We start from the raw sequence: 18,373 nt of genomic DNA on the forward strand, positions 1-18,373 counted from the left end.
ACGTGCATTGCACTTCAGTAAGTTTTTCAGTGCACTGCATACAATAATTAACATGTTGTGGAAAGAAATTAATATAACGTGCTGTTGCATTGCAATGCATACAAGAACTAACATATAAGTTATGCACTGTTTCCTTACATCGAGCTAACGTATTCTTAATGCATTCAAGATATAACACGTAACTCTTTGTGTTGCGATGAATGAAAAAACTATCCGTAATGCATTGAGATTTAACACATTACATGTGCATGGCTTTTCTGTGAGTTATTCCATTTCGCTGTGAAGAGAGAACACTGCAACAAGAACTAACTCTTTCCTTTGTTTATTGAAGTGAAAACAACCGGTCGAGTTATCTCTTCACAGCGAAATGGAATAACTTACAGAAATGCCATGCACATGTAATGTGTTAAATCTCAATGCATTACGGATAGTTTTTTCATTCATTGCAGCACAAAGAGTTACGTGTTATATCTTGAATGCATTAAGAATACGTTAGCTCGATGTAAGGAAGCAGTTCATAACTTATGTGTTAGTTCTTGTATGCATTGCAATGCAACAGCACGTTATATTAATTTCTTTCCACAACATGTTAATTATTGTATGCAGTGCACTGAAAAACTTACTGAAGTGCAATGCAATGAGTTAGTTCATTCATCGCAACACAACGAGTTATGTTGCAAAGCTTTGCAACAAGCACCTGCAGTGTTCTCTCTTCGCAGCGAAATCTGAAATCTCTTCAGACAAGTTAGTAATAAGTTAACTAATGGAAAATGGAATAACTCACTGAAATGCAATGTTTATTATGTGCAGTGTTTATTAAATACAATTGCAGTGCAACAGCACGTTATATTAATTTCTTCTTTCCACGTGTTAATTATTGTATGCAGTGCATTGAAAAACTTACCGAAGTGCAATGCACGTGTTTATGTGTTATCTCTTCAATGAATAACGGATGAGTTAGTTCATTCATCGCAAAACAACAGTTATGTAACTCTTCTTGTATAGGATTCAAGGAAACAGTCCATACCTTACATGTTGCAATGCAACAGTACATATTTATTTATTATTATTATTTTTTTACATTTCGCATTGCAACATGAACCTGCAGTGTTCTCTCTTCGCAGCGAAACGGAACAACTTACTGAAATGCAATGCACATGTTATGTGTTATCTGTTTAACACATAACGGATGGGTTAATGAATTCATCGCAACACAACGAGTTATGTGTTATATCTTGAATGCATTAAGAATACGTTAGCTCTCGTATACGACGTAAGTTATATTAATTTCTTCTAGCACAGCGTAATAAGTTAACAATTGTATGCAATGCACTGAAACAGTTTTAATGCACAAAGTTAGTTATTTTATTATGCAACACGGTGCAACAAGCACCTGTCGAGTTATCTCTTCACAGCGAAATGGAATAACTTACTGAAATGCCATGCACATCGCAACACAACGCGTTATGTATTATCTCTCTTCAATGCATTATGAATACTTTATGAACATTGCATATGTTTGAACTGTGCATTGCATTACGTTGTGCATAGAATAAAAAAAAAACAACATATTGTACATAACACGTACTATTGCATTGCAACATGTAAGATCTGCACTGTTTCCTTGCATCCTATACGCGAACTAACGTATTCATCATGCATTGAAGAGATAACACATAACTCGTTGTGTTGTGATGAATGAACTAACTCATCCATTATACATTGAAGAGATAACACGTAACAAGTGCATTGCATTTCAGTAAGTTTTTCAGTGCATTGCATACAATAATTAACATGTTGTGGAAAGAAGAAATTAGTATAACGTGCTGTTGTATTGCATACAAGAGCTAACATAAGTTATGCACTGTTTCCTTGCTCTGTGTACACAAACTAACTTATTCCTTCTGCATTGAAGAGATAACACATTAACTCTGTGTTGCGATGAATGAACCTACTAATCCGTTATGCATTGAGATTTAACACATTACATGTGCATAGCATTTCAGTAAGTTATTCCGTTTCGCTGTGAAGAGATAACTCGACAGCTGCTTGTTGCACTGCGTTGCATAACTCTTTACTTTGTGCATTGAAGAGAAAACGAACGACAAATCTCATTGAAGAGATAACACATGAATGAACTAACATCCGTTATGTATTAACGCATAACGTGCATTGCAGTGAAGAAATGAGACGACAGATGCTTTTTACATTGCGCTGCATACATAAACTAAGTCTTTCCTTTTTGCATTGTAGAAAAAATAAATAACGTAAACAACGTTGTTTTGCGTTGTTTTGCAATGCATTGCAAAACGTTGTTTTGCAATGCATCAAGAACTGTATTGCTTACAATATTTAACTTATTCATCAAGAACTTAAAAGTTTGCTTGCATTCTATACAAGAAATAGCGCTTTCCTCATGCATTGCATTGCAGAAACTTGATCCGAAGTGCAATGAAGAGATGGACACATGGACAGGTGCCTGTTGCATTGCATACAAGGACTAACTCTTTCCTTCGTGCATTGAACAGAAAACAAAACACATATGCTGTTGCACTGCAATAAATATAAGAACTAACTCTTTCATTGCATTGCATACAATAATTAACGTATTTTTTGTTGTGCACAGAAGAAATTTTATAGAACATTGCTGTTTGCATTGCAATAGCTAACAAAGCTAATAAAGTTAACTTATTACGCTGTGCATAGAATAAATTATTATGCATATTCTATAATAGATATAACACATAACTCGTTGTGTTGCGATAAATTAACTAACTCGTCCGTTATGCATTGAAGAGATAACACACAACATTGCATTTCATTACGCTGTGCATAGAAGAAATGTAAAAAAACAAACAAAACATGTTTACTGTTCCATTGCAACATGTAAGATATGCACTGTTTCCTTGCATTCTATACAGCATACTATACTAACGTATTGCTCATGCATTGAAGAGATAACTTGGGATTTATGAACTAACTCATCCATTATGCATTGAAGAGATAACAAATAACGTGTATTGCATAGCAGTAACTTGGTCCGTTGTGCAGTGAAGTAGTTATAACACATGAAAGGTGCTTGTTGCACTGCATATCATACACATAACATTTGCATTGCATTGCAGTAAGTTAGTCCGTTTTGCAGTTAAGAAAGAACACATGTGGTGTCACCACTTGTCCTGTGAGTGGCACTAGTAGATCTGAAATGCCTATAAGTGTATCAAGAGAGTGGATATGAGTTATAGTCTGAGTAAAAAGCATGTTCATAAGTTATTTCTGTGTTGCGTCTTTACAAAGACATGACAACACGACAGGTGCTTGTTGCACTGCGTTGCATAGATCAGTGGTTCCCAAACTTTTTTTTAGCTTGGAGTACCCCATGAAGGGATTACCATCCTTCTGCGTACAGCTCTCTTCCACTTAGACTGCAGTCACACCTTTACCATTAAGGGACAAAATTTGCCCCCTAAATTGATTTTCCAGTGCATTTTTTAACCTTTATGAATAACTTTATTTATTTTATAATGTTTTAAATTTAAAAAATGTTCAATAGAGAAATATGCAATGTTGCTAAAATTAAGTAAAACCTTTAAATTTTAAACTAAAACCGCCAGTAGGTGGGACCAAGTCACTGTTTTTATGAGTCATTCATTCAGTAACAAAGCAAGTGGCTGTGAATTAATCATTGAACCATTTTGGCCGAAAAGTGCTCAATCTTCAACTTTCAATACACACTCATTGATTCACTCTGATGTTACTTGAGTCATATATGAAGCCATTTTGACCTACTGAACAAATTTCTGCCAAATTTTTCCTTGATGATGAAATTTCTATACAGACTCATTGACTCTGGGTGTTACATCAGACAGACAGTTGGACATATGTGACCTAAGAAACATTACTGGCCTAAGTGCGCTTGATCTTGAACTTTCTATATATACTCTTTGACTCCTTCAGATTTGACTTCACCCATACAGAAGTCCACATAAGATCTACTGAACATATTTCTGGCAAATTAGTCCTTGGTCAAGAACTTTCTTTACCTACTCAATGACTCCATCTGATGGAACTTCAGACATAAAGTATTGCATATTTGACCCAATGGACATATTGACGCCTTTCTGATGTCACATCAGCCATACTGTAGTCCATATTTTACCAAATGAACATATTTCTGGCCCAACAGTACTCTATCTTGAACGTTCAACACATGTTCATTGAGTCACTCTGATCTTACCTCAGTCATATATACGAACCCATTTCGACCTACAGAACAAATTTCTGGCAAATTAGTCCTCGATGATGAACTTTTTATATAAAGTCATTGACTCTTTCTGATGATACGACTTATTGGTGTTTCATCAGACAGACAGTAGTCCATGTTTGACCTTATTTCTAGCCTGAGGACGCTTGATCTTGAACTTTCTATGGATACTCATTGACTCCTGATGTTATTTCAGCCATACAGAAGTCCATTTTAGACTTGATTAAAGTTTTTCGGTCCCAAGAGTCCTCGATCATGAACTTTATATACATGCCTCACTCTGATGTTACCTGAGCCATAGAGTTTTGCATTTTTGACCTAATGGACATATTTCTGGCCAAAGAAAACTCGATCTTGAACTTTTTATATATACTTACTGACACCTTCTGATGTTACTTGAGCCATGTACGAAGCCATTTTGACCTACTGAACAAATTTCTGGCAAATTAGTCCTTGATGTTGAAAATTCCATACAGACTTATTGACTCCTTCTTGTGTTTCATCAGACAGACAGTAGTCCACCTTAGAAACATATTTCGGGCCTAAGAGTGCTTTATCTTGAACTTTCTATAAACAGTCATTGACTACAGATTTTTTACTTCAGCCATACAGAAGTCCATTTTAGACCTACTTAAACATTTTTTGTCCTCGATCATGAATTTTTTTTTACATAATTATTGACTCCATCTGATGTTACATAAGCCAGACAGTAGTCCATATTTGACCGACGGAACATATTTCTGGCCAAAAAGTATTCGAGTTTGAAGATTTTATATACACTCATTGACGCCTTCTGATTTCACATCAGCCATATATAGAGGCCCATGACTTTCCGAACATATTTCTGGCCCAGTCTTGACCTTTCTATACGTAGTCATTGACTCCATCTAGTCCATTTTAGACTTGATTAAAGTTTTTCAGTCCTAAGAGTCCTCGATCATTAACTTTATATAGATGCCTCGTGTTGATCTAACATCAGCCATAGAGTATTGCATGTGCCCTAATGGACATTTTTCTGGCCAAAGAATACTCGATCTTTAACTTTTTACATACACTTACTGACGCCCTCTGATGTCACATCAAGCCTTACTGGAGTCCATATTTGAGCTAATGATCATATTTTTGGCCGAAAGTGCTCAATCTTCAACTTTCAATACACACTCAATGATTCACTCTGATGTTACTTGAGTCATATGTGAAGCCATTTTGACCTACTGAACAAATTTCTGGCAGATTTGTCCTTGATGATGAAATTTCTATACAGACTCATTGACTCTGGGTGTTACATCAGACAGACAGTAGGACATATGTGACCTAAGAAACATTTCTGGACTAAGTGCGCTTGATCTTGAACTTTCTATATATACTCTTTGACTCCTTCAGATTTGACTTCACCCATACAGAAGTCCACATAAGATCTACTGAACATATTTCTGGCAAATTAGTCCTTGATCAAGAACTTTCTTTACCTACTCATTGACTCCATCTGATGGAACGTCAGACATAAAGTATTGCATATTTGACCCAATGGACATATTGACGCCTTTCTGATGTCACATCAGCCATACTGTAGTCCATATTTTACCAAATTAACATATTTCTGGCCCAACAGTACTCTATCTTGAACTTTCAGCACATATTCATTGAGTCACTCTGATCTTACCTCAGTCATATACGAACCCATTTCGACCTACAGAACAAATTTCTGGCAAATTAGTCCTCGATGATGAACTTTTTATATAAAGTCATTGACTCTTTCTGATGATACGTCAGACACAGAGTATTGCACATTTGACTTAATTCACATATTTCTGTCAAATTGGTACTTAATCTTGAACTTTCAAACACATACTCATTGACTCAGTCGTATTTTACTTCAGCCAAGGATTAACCTATTTTTGACCTATTGAACAAATTTCTGGCAAATTTGTCCTTGATGTTGAAAATTCTATACAGACTTATTGGTGTTTCATCAGACAGACAGTAGTCCATGTTTGACCTTATTTCTAGCCTGAGGACGCTTGATCTTGAACTTTTTATGGATACTCATTGACTCCTGATGTTATATCAGCCATACAGAAGTCCATTTTAGACTTGATTAAATTTTTTCGGTCCCAAGAGTCCTCGATCATGAACTTTATATACATGCCTCACTCTGATGTTACCTGAGCCATAGAGTTTTGCATTTTTGACCTAATGGACATATTTCTGGCCAAAGAAAACTCGATCTTGAACTTTTTATATATACTTACTGACACCTTTCTGATGTCACATCAGCCATACTGTAGTCCATATTTTACCAAATGAACATATTTCTGGCCCAACAGTACTCTTTCTTGATCTTTCAACACATTTTCATTGAGTCACTTTGATCTTACCTCAGTCATATACGAACCCATTTCTACAGAACAAATTTCTGGCAAATTAGTCCTCGATGATGAACTTTTTATATAAAGTCATTGACTCTTTCTGATGATACGTCAGACACAGAGTATTGCACATTTGACTTAATTCACATATTTCTGTCAAATTGGTACTTAATCTTGAACTTTCAAACACATACTCATTTTAAATTACTTACAATTTGGTCAGAAGACTCCTCTGTGGTACATTCTTATTCAAAGTCTTAAAACACTATAAATCAAGCTAAGGTAGGCAGCTTTTGTAATCAATTAAATTTCTTTTAATTGGTTACTTTTTAATAAACAAAAAATTTAAAGGCAAATAAAACTTCATCATTAAAGTATAAAATACAGTAATCACTCTTGAGTCACAGGTGTAGTCAGCTCTGGGCCTCCCATCTTTAGCTTGGGGTTTCTTGTCCTCAGGTCTGGGCTTCTAGGCGTTGGGGGTACTGACGTATCAGTATCCCAAGAGGCAATAAACTCATCAGTCTTTTATACTTGTGCTGTTTATTGCAGACGTTGGGTTATCTTCTTGATTGACGTACGTTGTAACTTTTCCAAAGTTTCCAGACACTTCTCAAGGCCTCGCAGGTGCAAGCTGTCTGGCTTTTGTGTCCTTGAACTCCAGTAAACTCAGACAAGATGGCTGATGTCCTTATAAGGTTCTTGGAGTAGAACCAAAGTTCTCCATGTCCTTGAGCACACACACATAGAACCGCACACACTTCTGTGTGCTGCAGTCCAGTTCTGCTCCTCCTTCTCATGGACAGGCACACACACATATCTAATAACTGTAATAACTATCAATAACTGTACATCTTTGGCCATACAGTATAATGCATTTCTTAGAAACAAGCAAATATAAATAACAATAATATTGTAAGCAATGCCTAATATTTAATACATTGGCCAAATGTGTAGCAACAGACATCCAAAATCTTACCAAGGAGGCAGGGTAATTGCATTTTCTTGATATAATACAACAACTTGATTAAAGTTTTTCGGTCCCAAGAGTCCTCGATCATGAACTTTACATACATGCCTCACTCTGATGTTACCTGAGCCATAGAGTTTTGCATATTTTACATAATGGACATATTTCTGGCCAAAGAAAACTCGATCTTGAACTTTTTATATATACTTACTGACACCTTCTGATGTTACTTGAGCCATGTACGAAGCCATTTTGACCTACTGAACAAATTTCTGGCAAATTAGTCCTTGATGTTGAAAATTCCATACAGACTTATTGACTCCTTCTGGTGTTTCATCAGACAGACAGTAGTCCATATTTGACCTTAGAAACATATTTCCTATTTGATCTTGAACTTTCTAATATAGTCACTATATTTCTAATATAGTAGCTATATTCTAATATAGTCTAATATAGCCATTTTAGACCTACTTAAACTATTTTTTTTTTTTTTTGTCCTCGATCATGAATTTCTGGCCGAAAAGTACTCGATCTTGAACTTTCAATGCACACTCACTGATTCACTCTGATGTTACTTGAGCCATATATGAAGCCATTTTGACCTACTGAACAAATTTCTGGCAAATTTGTCCTTGATGGTGAAATTTCTATACAGACTCATTGACTCTGGGTGTTACATCAAACAGACAGTAGGCCATATTTGACCTAAGGAACATATTTTTGGCCATATAGAGGTCTATATTTGACCTTCTGAACATATTTCTGGCCCAGTCTTGAACTTTGACTCCATTGACTCCATCTGAAATTTTTCAGCCATACAGGAGTCCATTTTACTCTTGATTAAAGTTTTTCGGTCCCAAGAGTCCTCGATCATGAACTTTATATACATGCCTCATTTTGATGTTACTTCAGCCATAGAGTATTGCATGTTACCTAAAGGACATATTTCTGGCCAAAGAATACTCGATCTTTAACTTTTACATACACTTACTGACGCCTTCTGATGTCACATCAGCCTTACTGGAGTCCATATTTGAGCTAATGAACATATTTCTGGTCGAAAAGTACTCAATCTTGAACTTTCAATACACACTCATTGATTCACTCTGATGTTATTTGGGCCATATATGAAGCCATTATGACGTACTGAACAAATTTCTGGTGATGATGAAATTTCTATACAGACTCATTGACTCGGGTGTTACATCAGACACAGAGTAGGCCATATTTGACGTAAGGAACATATTTCTGGCCTAAGTGCGCTTGATCTTGAACTTTCTCTATATACTCTTTCTGGCAAATTAGTCCTTGATCAAGAATTTTTTTTACCTACTCATTGACTGATGAAACGTCAGGTATAAAGTATTGCATATTTGACTCAGTGGACATATTTCTGGCCAAAGAGTACTCAATCTTGAACTTTTTATATATACATACTGACATCTTTCTGATGTCACATCAGCCATACTGTAGTCCATATTTTACCTAATGAACATATTTCTGGATACTCATTGACTCCTTCTGATTTTATTTCAGGCAGAAAATGTACAGAAGTCCATTTTAGACCTACTTAAACATTATTTTGTCCTCGATAATGAATTTTGAATACATAACTATTGACTCCATCTGATGTTAGATAAGCCAGACAATAGTCCATATTTGACCGACGGAACATTTTTCTGGCCAAAAAGTATTCAACATTGAAGGTTTTATATACACTCATTGACGCCTTCTGATTTCACATCATCACATTAAAGGGTCAATATTTGACCTAATGAACATATTTCTGGCCCAAAAGTACTCTATTTTGAACTTTCAATACATATTCATTGATTCACTCTGATCTTACTTGAGTCATATGAATAGGTCAACCCATTTTGACCTATTGAACAATTTCTGGTAAATTAGTCCTTGATTATGAACTTTTTATATAAAGTCATTGACTCCTGATGATATGTCAGCCACAGAGAATTGCACATTTGACCTTATGAACATATTTCTGTCAAATTGATACTCAATCTTGAACTTTCAATACATACTCATTGACTCATTCTGATGTTACTTCAGTCATGTATGAACCCATATTAGACCCACTAAACATAATTCTGGCAAATTAGTCCTTGACCATGAACTTTCCCCTAGTGAAAAATAAATATACTAAAATCTATTTCAAATACATTTATTTTATGCTAAGTGTACTACAATTGCATTTTACATTTGCATGTACTTAATGTAAATACCCTGCAATTGTACTTTTAGTATACTAAATTGGTATACTTAAAGTCTGCTAAACTGTAACAAATATTTTTGTGTTGCAACCAAACTATACTTAAGTATATTTGATTATGCTAAAGTGGAACTATTGCAAGTAAACTTTAGTACAAGTATATATCTTGCATTCAAATTATACAGTGATCATACTATCCTTACTAATAGTGATATTAAACACATTTTAGACTTAATATTTAGAAATATGCATTGTGCATTGTGCAATAAAGAAGAACTGCAAATAAAGTTTAATTCAAATATTTATGTCAGTATGTCTTTAAATAGTCAACATTTGAAGTGGGTCAAAACCCTTCATCAAAGTTGTCTTAAAACCTTCTTCTAAGGACAACTTTGATTAACTTTTTTGATCCACTTCAAATGCCGACTACTGTATATTAATGGATTTTTATATATATATTTTTTTAATGAATGTAGGCCTATTTTAAATATATTTTGGTAGGGTTTTTTCACTAGGGCAGACTCTGCATCTATGCCTCTGACAAGTTTTCTCACTGCCACGTACTTAACTTGGAAACTCTTAAGGAAATCCAGAATTACCTAAACTGATAATTATGAGTTGTGCTGATGTTCATGTGCATTTTAAATGCATTCTTTCTGACATGACTTGAAAACACTAACTGCTGAAGCTAAACCTTGACCCTCATTGGCTTACCCCAACGTCCTACTATTGGTTGAACCCCAATGATTGATATGTTGTGAACACCCCATAAAGCCAATGCCATCACACTCACCAACAATCAGTTTTGCTGTACTTTTGCTAAACAGCCGAACTCTCTGGAGTGCACACTATTGGGAATTTGTGTTGCAGATTTTGGCACATTTGTCAGAAGGAAATTTTGGAGTCTAGAAAGTCATTGTAGCTAAAGACACAAGTCTCATCATGTATTTCAAATCTGAGAATGATCAAATTATTTTTAGGTGATGCTATATAATTTTTTTAGATGAGACTTTTGGTGCAAACCACAGAAAACATGAACTGAAACATCTAGTTTGTTTCTGCTAATTGGCTGTAAGGGCAGAATTTTCAAACCCAACTTTTGCCTACAGCTCAGACGTAACCATGAGAAATTTGCTAATAAAATGATTTCATATGTTACATTTTTAGTAAGTAAGTAATTTATAAGTCATAAGTAATTTATTTTTGTTGAATAGTATGTTGACCTGTTATGATTAAATGTCCAATTCAATGAACAGTATTTGAGTTCTACTTGTTTATAAAAATAGTACTGGCCTAGATAAAAGTTTACAGGAAATGTGTTTTGAGTTGCAAAAAATAATCATAAGTAAGTTTTATAATTATGACCTTTACCTTTTTTAATAATTTGCTCACACTTTGAATATCAGGTAGGCTATTGTTTAATTTAATTAAATAGCACTTTTCACAATTTTGCATGTTTGCGAACAGATATACATATATAAAGTAGTTACAATATTTGTAATTATGACAAATAATGAAAACAACATATAGTCAGTTTGGTGAAAGAAATTCACATACCTAATCAGACATTTTATTACAATTGTGTATTCCTAATGCACTTCAATGCACCTATACACTTTACCCATTAATGCTACTTCTAATGGCCCTTATTTACAGTTTGAAATATGGACTGCAGTCCTTTGGGCTGTCAAAATATTGATTTATTGATATATGTATTATTAAATTAATTAATTTAATTAATTAAAGTGATCAGAAAGTTAAAATGTCAAATAACTCCAGAAACGTCTACTGCATGAAGAGTAAATCATTTTAATTTATGCGTCACATATAATCTCACGGCAATTCGTACGTATTTTACGAGGTGGCTAAATCGTATGAATTCATACGACCTCACTCGTACTAATTCATACGTTTTTTGCTAAATCGTATGTATTTTACGAGTTGACAAATTCGTATGAATTCATACTAATGACCTACCCCAAACCCCGCCCCTAAACCTAACCGTCACTGGGGTTTAGACAAATCGTACGAATTCGCACGAGTGAGGTCGTATGAATTTAAACGAAATAGCCACCTCGTAGAATAAGTACGAATTGGTCGTGAGATAGCGTTGTATAAATCCGCAGCTTAATGTAAGACCGCCAAATCATTTAATAGCGTTTTTGTTAGGAGCAGTTGTGGTGCATTGAGAGTTGAAGCGCGCAGACAATCGGCAGAGGAATGTTACGGATGATTATATTTCATCTGCAGATTATAGTTAATTAATAACAAAAACTATTAAAACATTTATGCTAATCGAAATAAACATGAAATATAAGAAAATATAAATATTAGTTGAAAAACTTAAACTGAACGAAAATTATTGTTGCCTTGTCAATATCGTTTCTGGGTTTTTTCCCCTGACTTTCAACTGACGCGATCATCTTTTCACTAACCGACAAGATTAAATTAAATTAATTAAACAAAATTAGAATTGATAAGTGTCTGTGAATAAAAAGTGCCAGGGGTTCAGTTTTAGTCTACATGAACAAATAGCAAAATAAACAACAGAACACGAGGATGCATTAATCACGCATCTGCAGCAGCGCTTCTGTGAACGAAAAAAAAAAAAAGATTAAATTATACAAAAGGAATAAATAGCCAATGTCTATGCGCATAACTTAACATAGCCTATTAACAAAATGAAAGGGGGAAGAATGCGACAAAAGACTAGACTGAGTTTCGGTTCATTTGAGAAGTTCACAGAAAGGAAACCGAGACGGCAGAAATTCTTTGTTTATTTTACGAGCAAAGTTTTCTTTTTATTTGTGAGTGTACAAAACTAATAGGCCTATTTAACCCTTCACAGATTCGAATGGTGTTGCATGTGTGTCTCTTCTCAAGTTATTACACCATAAATGTCTGGTTATTTTAAGATGTTTCCGCTTTTATAAGAAAATTCAAGTGAAGGCGTCGGCGCCTCATCACACGGACACGGAACAAATCAGTTTTAGTAACTTGACATCGCAGTTGTTAATTGTCAAAATAACATACATTCAACCACACATATAAAAGGTTATACTGGTTAGGCTTATAATTTTAAGTAGTCTGTGTAAAAGAGTTTAAATAATAGCCTAAATATAGTTTAGCCTCCAAATCAACATTTGGATTTGTGCCAAATTAGAGAGGTAGGTTATAACGCAGGTTTCTGTTTCAGTTTAGCTTTAAATGAATTCGTTTTGGCTTAACGTTTATATAATATTTTTTTTCATAACTAAAATAGCTATGTGGTTAATAAAATAATACAAGACCGCAAATGGTTCTGCCACAAACTCAACTGTTGAACTAAACAGGGCTGCGTTTCCCAAAAGCATCGTAAGCCTAAGTTGATCGTAAAAACGATCGTACGAGTGATCTTAATATTAAGGTCTGTTTCCCAAAAGCATCGTAACTTAAGTTGCACTTGAAAATGATCGTAGATCTACGAGTGCTCAGGAGTAATCGTTAAGCCCTAAGTGCATCGTAAGAAGACAGAGTTATGAGGTCACCTACAGGACAACCGGCAGATTACACCTTTATTCAAGTGCAATGTGTATAACATAACTAAGGTTTTGACTGTATTCCTCTTAAATCCTCTTTGTTGTTTAATATGAAAAGAAAACGGAAGAAAATAAAAAAATAAAAATACACATGATGTCATAAATAGTGCTGATAAAACATGTCTGCAATAAAACAATTGTCTGTACACCTGTAGAAATTGGCTAGATGAAGTACATAATTTGTACTACTGTCACCCTATACCCTTTATATAGGCTTTATATAGGCCTACCACCTATGGCCTAAAGCTCTATGAAATACTATAGGAGTTCTTCCAAGTGTTTCTGAAGTGACTGACTTTACTATAACTATAACTATAAACTAAATTTTAAAACATAAACAAGTTTAGATATTAACTTCAAAAACACTGAATCACAGTTTGATTGATTTCACACACAAACACACACACATACACACACATACACACACACATATATATATATATATATATATATATATATATATATATATATATATATATATATATATATATATATATATATATATATATATATATATAAACTATAATTAATTTAAGTTAAATATAGACACTATGGTTAATTTATGTAAGTGAGAATGACAAAATAAAGTAAACTGTGACATATTATGCCCAAAAATTCTTCATACAGTGGACTACCAGTAAAATTGATACAAATTTGGAACCAAAATTATTCAGACACTTTGACCTGACCATGTTTTGCTAAAGTGTTATTTGAGATCTTGTCATATTTTACTACCATTAAAAAAAAAAATATAGTGAATAATTTGTAATAATGAATGAAATGTTCAAGGTGTCTGAATAAATTGTGGTTTGACTGTGTGTGTATATATATGAAGACTTCAGATGCAAAAGCCTCTAAGTGCCATCTGAAATTTTCTTATAAAATGAACAGTTTTATCAAGCTTGTAGGCCTATGTTTATGTTCAGTTATTTCACATTAATGGAAAAGAAAATGACCTATTAATTGCCATTAAAGTGAAATTACTGAACCTAAACATACAAGCTTGATACAAATGCTCATTTTAGAAGAACATTTCAGACGGCACTTATAGGCTTTTGCATCTGAAGTCGTCATATATATATATATATATATATATATATATCTATATATATATATATATATATATATATATATATATATATATATATATATAGCTTAAAGAAATCGTCTGACAATTACATCTTTGTTTAGCTCTACCTCCTCCAGAAGAACATTAATTTAATCTTTTTGAAAGGTACCTTTATTTATTTATTTTAAACCACATCAGGTGACGATTATTAGGTTAAACGTTAAAGGATACGATTTTATAAGGTAATATTCAGCACTTGAGAAACGGACAGCGACTCTTAAGTAGCACGTAGAGCGCGTTCTCGCGCGTTCATGTTAAGGGCATTTTTGGGAAACGCACGTGGAATTGCAGCGAGCGTTCGTAACCTCGCACTTAGAAAGCGCTCTTAAGAGCTAAGATACATCGTTATTGGGAAACCCAGCCCTGTACCAGAGGGTTAAAGGGATGTTTATATAGATGTTTATGTTGTCCCAAACACGTATTTCTTTTTCTTTCTTCTATGGAAAATAAAAATTAAACCTAGACTTATGGAACACTTTCCTGTGTCCCTCAAAAATATGATAATAGTAACAGTTCTATTTAGAACCGCATCGCCCTCATGAATAACCCCTTTATATGCATTTCTTAATTCCTGCTTTTTGGTTTTTCAAAGCTCTAACTGTCATAGCCACCTCATTAATGGTTTTCTGGAGCTCAACCATCAAACTACACAGTTTTATAATTTAAAGATAATAATATACTGATCGTATTTAAAAAAAAAAAAAAAAAAAAGGAAAAAAAAAAAGGAAAACAAAACTATTATTAAACACATTATTTACAACACCAGGGTCCTTTATAGCACTTTCAAAGGATACAAAATTAGAAGTTTATTTCTTTATGGATCCTTGGATCTATTTAGCACAAAAACGGCTTCTGCTATTGCTACAAGCTGAAGAACCATAATTTGTTACTGTTTAAAACCATTTTTCTTTAGAGTAAAGGGAGGAATGCATTTTCTCCAAGTGATGGACTTGATTTTGTTATTTTCAAAACAAATAGCCTACTTGCTACTACTAATATCTATTGAAATCACCGCCTGTTAAATAAAACTTTACTAAATTAATAATAAATAATTATAAATAATGAAAAAATATGGAAAAATGCAGGTAAGTTAACACATCTCATCATGTATGATTTAACATTAATCATATTAAAAAATATATTTTTCCACCATCAAATAGGCTATTAGTGATTCACATTTCACAAACTTACATGTAAATTAACTATACTGTTAATACACAAGTTACACAAATTAATTAGATAAATAAATGCATTTATTTCTATTCAAAGGGATAGAAAACAAATTAATAATATTAGTCTAAAACGATTCCTTATCTTATAGCTCCATCTAGTGGACAAGGTTAATATCCAAGCCTTCAGGTTGCAGTTGAAATTGCTGATGATTTAGAGCAGTGGTTATAATACCAAAAATAAAATTTTAATAGCATTATAACAATTATAACAGCAAATTCTAAACCAGGAGTTGAATAGGGTTGGAGCTAAACTCTGCAGTAAAGTGGACCTTAAAGACCATAGCCGACAACCCCTGGTGTAGAATTTGCTGTTCTCCTGAGCAACAGAAATTCATACATCTATTATAACTGCTCCTCTTTTTGGTCAGAAGTTACCATGTTAGTATTCCTTAATTTGAACAAATTTAATGATAATAATAATAATAATAACAACCCTTTCTACCATCATCTTTGTACTGTTTATACTTTTTGTAACTTATTTACCCAAATAGATAAACTATATCAATGAAACCAAGAATGTTTTCTCAGAATAAAATGTTAAATGACAAAGGAAATTCAGGCAAGATCACGAAAGAACAAAAAAGATATAGAAAAAATTGAGCATAGGCTTTTAGGGCTATGGCATCCAAGTTAAAATAATGCCTTTAAATTTTTAAAACATGTTTAATCTGTTCACTTCAACACTAACATAACAGCCAACACACACACACACACACACACACACACACACACACACACACACACACACACACACACACACACACACACACACACACACACACTCATAATGCATTAAATAAATTTAGAATTTTTATGCACTGTTGCCACTATTAGTTAACTAATTATTGTAAAATCAATAGTCTATAACAAATAGCCTACATCTACTAATGGAAAATTTTAAATGTGTTTAAAGGCGTCATATGATGCCACATGATGCGAAGTATGATGCGACGTACATATTTCAGACGTACCAATCACACGTCATTTTTTATGCAAATTTCTCACGTACGCTGCCGTCACGTCGCCGCCTACGATTAGTTCTACAGTGACGTCGCCGTCACTGTAGTAAATAAATGTAATAAATTAATCATTATATACAATGCACTGAAACAGTTCTTAATGAATTGCAGTGCAACGGTATTTGTGGTTCGTTTTCTCTTTAATGCACAAAGTAAAGAGTATGTTCTTTTATGCAAAGCAAGTGCAACAATCGTGTTATCTCTTCATTTCACTACGGATTAAGTTACTGCAATGCAATGCGTTATCTCTTAAATGCAAGAGGAAAATGTTATTTCCTGGATGCAAGCAAACAAAGCATAATGTAATGCAACAGCACATATGTTATATTAATTTCTTCTATACACAACGTAATAAGTTAACTATTGTAAGCAGTACAATTAAACAGTTCTTGAAACATTGCAAAACAACAAGTTATTTGTTTTCTCTTCAATGCAAAAAGGAAAGGGTTAGTTTCTGTATGCAACGCATTGCATTAAGCACCTGTGAGAATTTCTCCACTGCAAAACGGGAGAGTTTTCAGACGCGCACTCCAACTTCGCTTCAGCACCAGGCGCAATTCAAACGCGCGCGGAAACGATACAGGTGCTGAATGAGCTTCAGCAGAACAACAGTGAACGGCGAACATTATATTGTCTATAGCCTACGTTAATGTTTCTCAACTGGTGGGTTGCAAGACCGCGCACCTTTCAATCACGGCGCGCTGCATATTACTCACTATAAATAAAGCGCAAAAATAACTACGAGCATGCAACGTCATAGTTCTGTCATCTATTAAGTCATGAAATAACTAAAAAGGTGATTAAAGCTGCGTTAAAACTGTGCATGTATATAAACTGTGTGTGTAGGCCCATTCAATATATGCGTCACTCTGGACTAAAATATTCTGCTATGTGAGATCACAATATAAAGAACAAACTGATATGCACAAATAAATGTGAGAACTGTGCATTTGTACTAGAACATGTTAATTTTGCGCTAATTTAAAAAGTAAAATAATTAATTTTACATTCTGGCATTTATGTGCTGTTGACTTCCACATCAGCAAATGGGAATTCAAAAGAGAAGACTTTGCACTGAGTTAAATTTAGGTATGATAGAACTGTTGCAGTTATTTATTTTGACTATATAGAAAGTTAAACATTTAGTGTTTACTTTTTTGGTTAGTTTTTGAAACAGACAAACTCAAAGATCAAATTGAATGAAGGTTGAATAATCTTATGTAGTTCAGTATGTAAGTAATCAGTATGTAGTTATTTGCATGTCTCATCCATGGAGATGCAACAATGGAGAACATTGGGGGTTTTGAGAACCATGACTGAACAAGTTGAAATTTAGCTATAGTGTGAGCCCCTTTATTAATATGCCTGCAAGTGAGGAATGATTAAAAAAAAAAAAAGAAAAAAGAAAAAAAAAAGGTCAATTTCACTCAGCATTCCTTGATCTAATTCACTATCTGTATTTCAGTATTTATTCCGATCTCCATTCTTCCTGGAGTCAATCACAATTAAGGCTACAAATTAACTGTATTCATGGTTGTGTTGTAGGCACAGTCCAGTACATTATAGTCAGCCTCATTTTTATTTT

Source organism: Chanodichthys erythropterus, chromosome 18, assembly GCF_024489055.1.
Source record: "Chanodichthys erythropterus isolate Z2021 chromosome 18, ASM2448905v1, whole genome shotgun sequence".
Lineage (NCBI taxonomy): Eukaryota > Metazoa > Chordata > Actinopteri > Cypriniformes > Xenocyprididae > Chanodichthys > Chanodichthys erythropterus.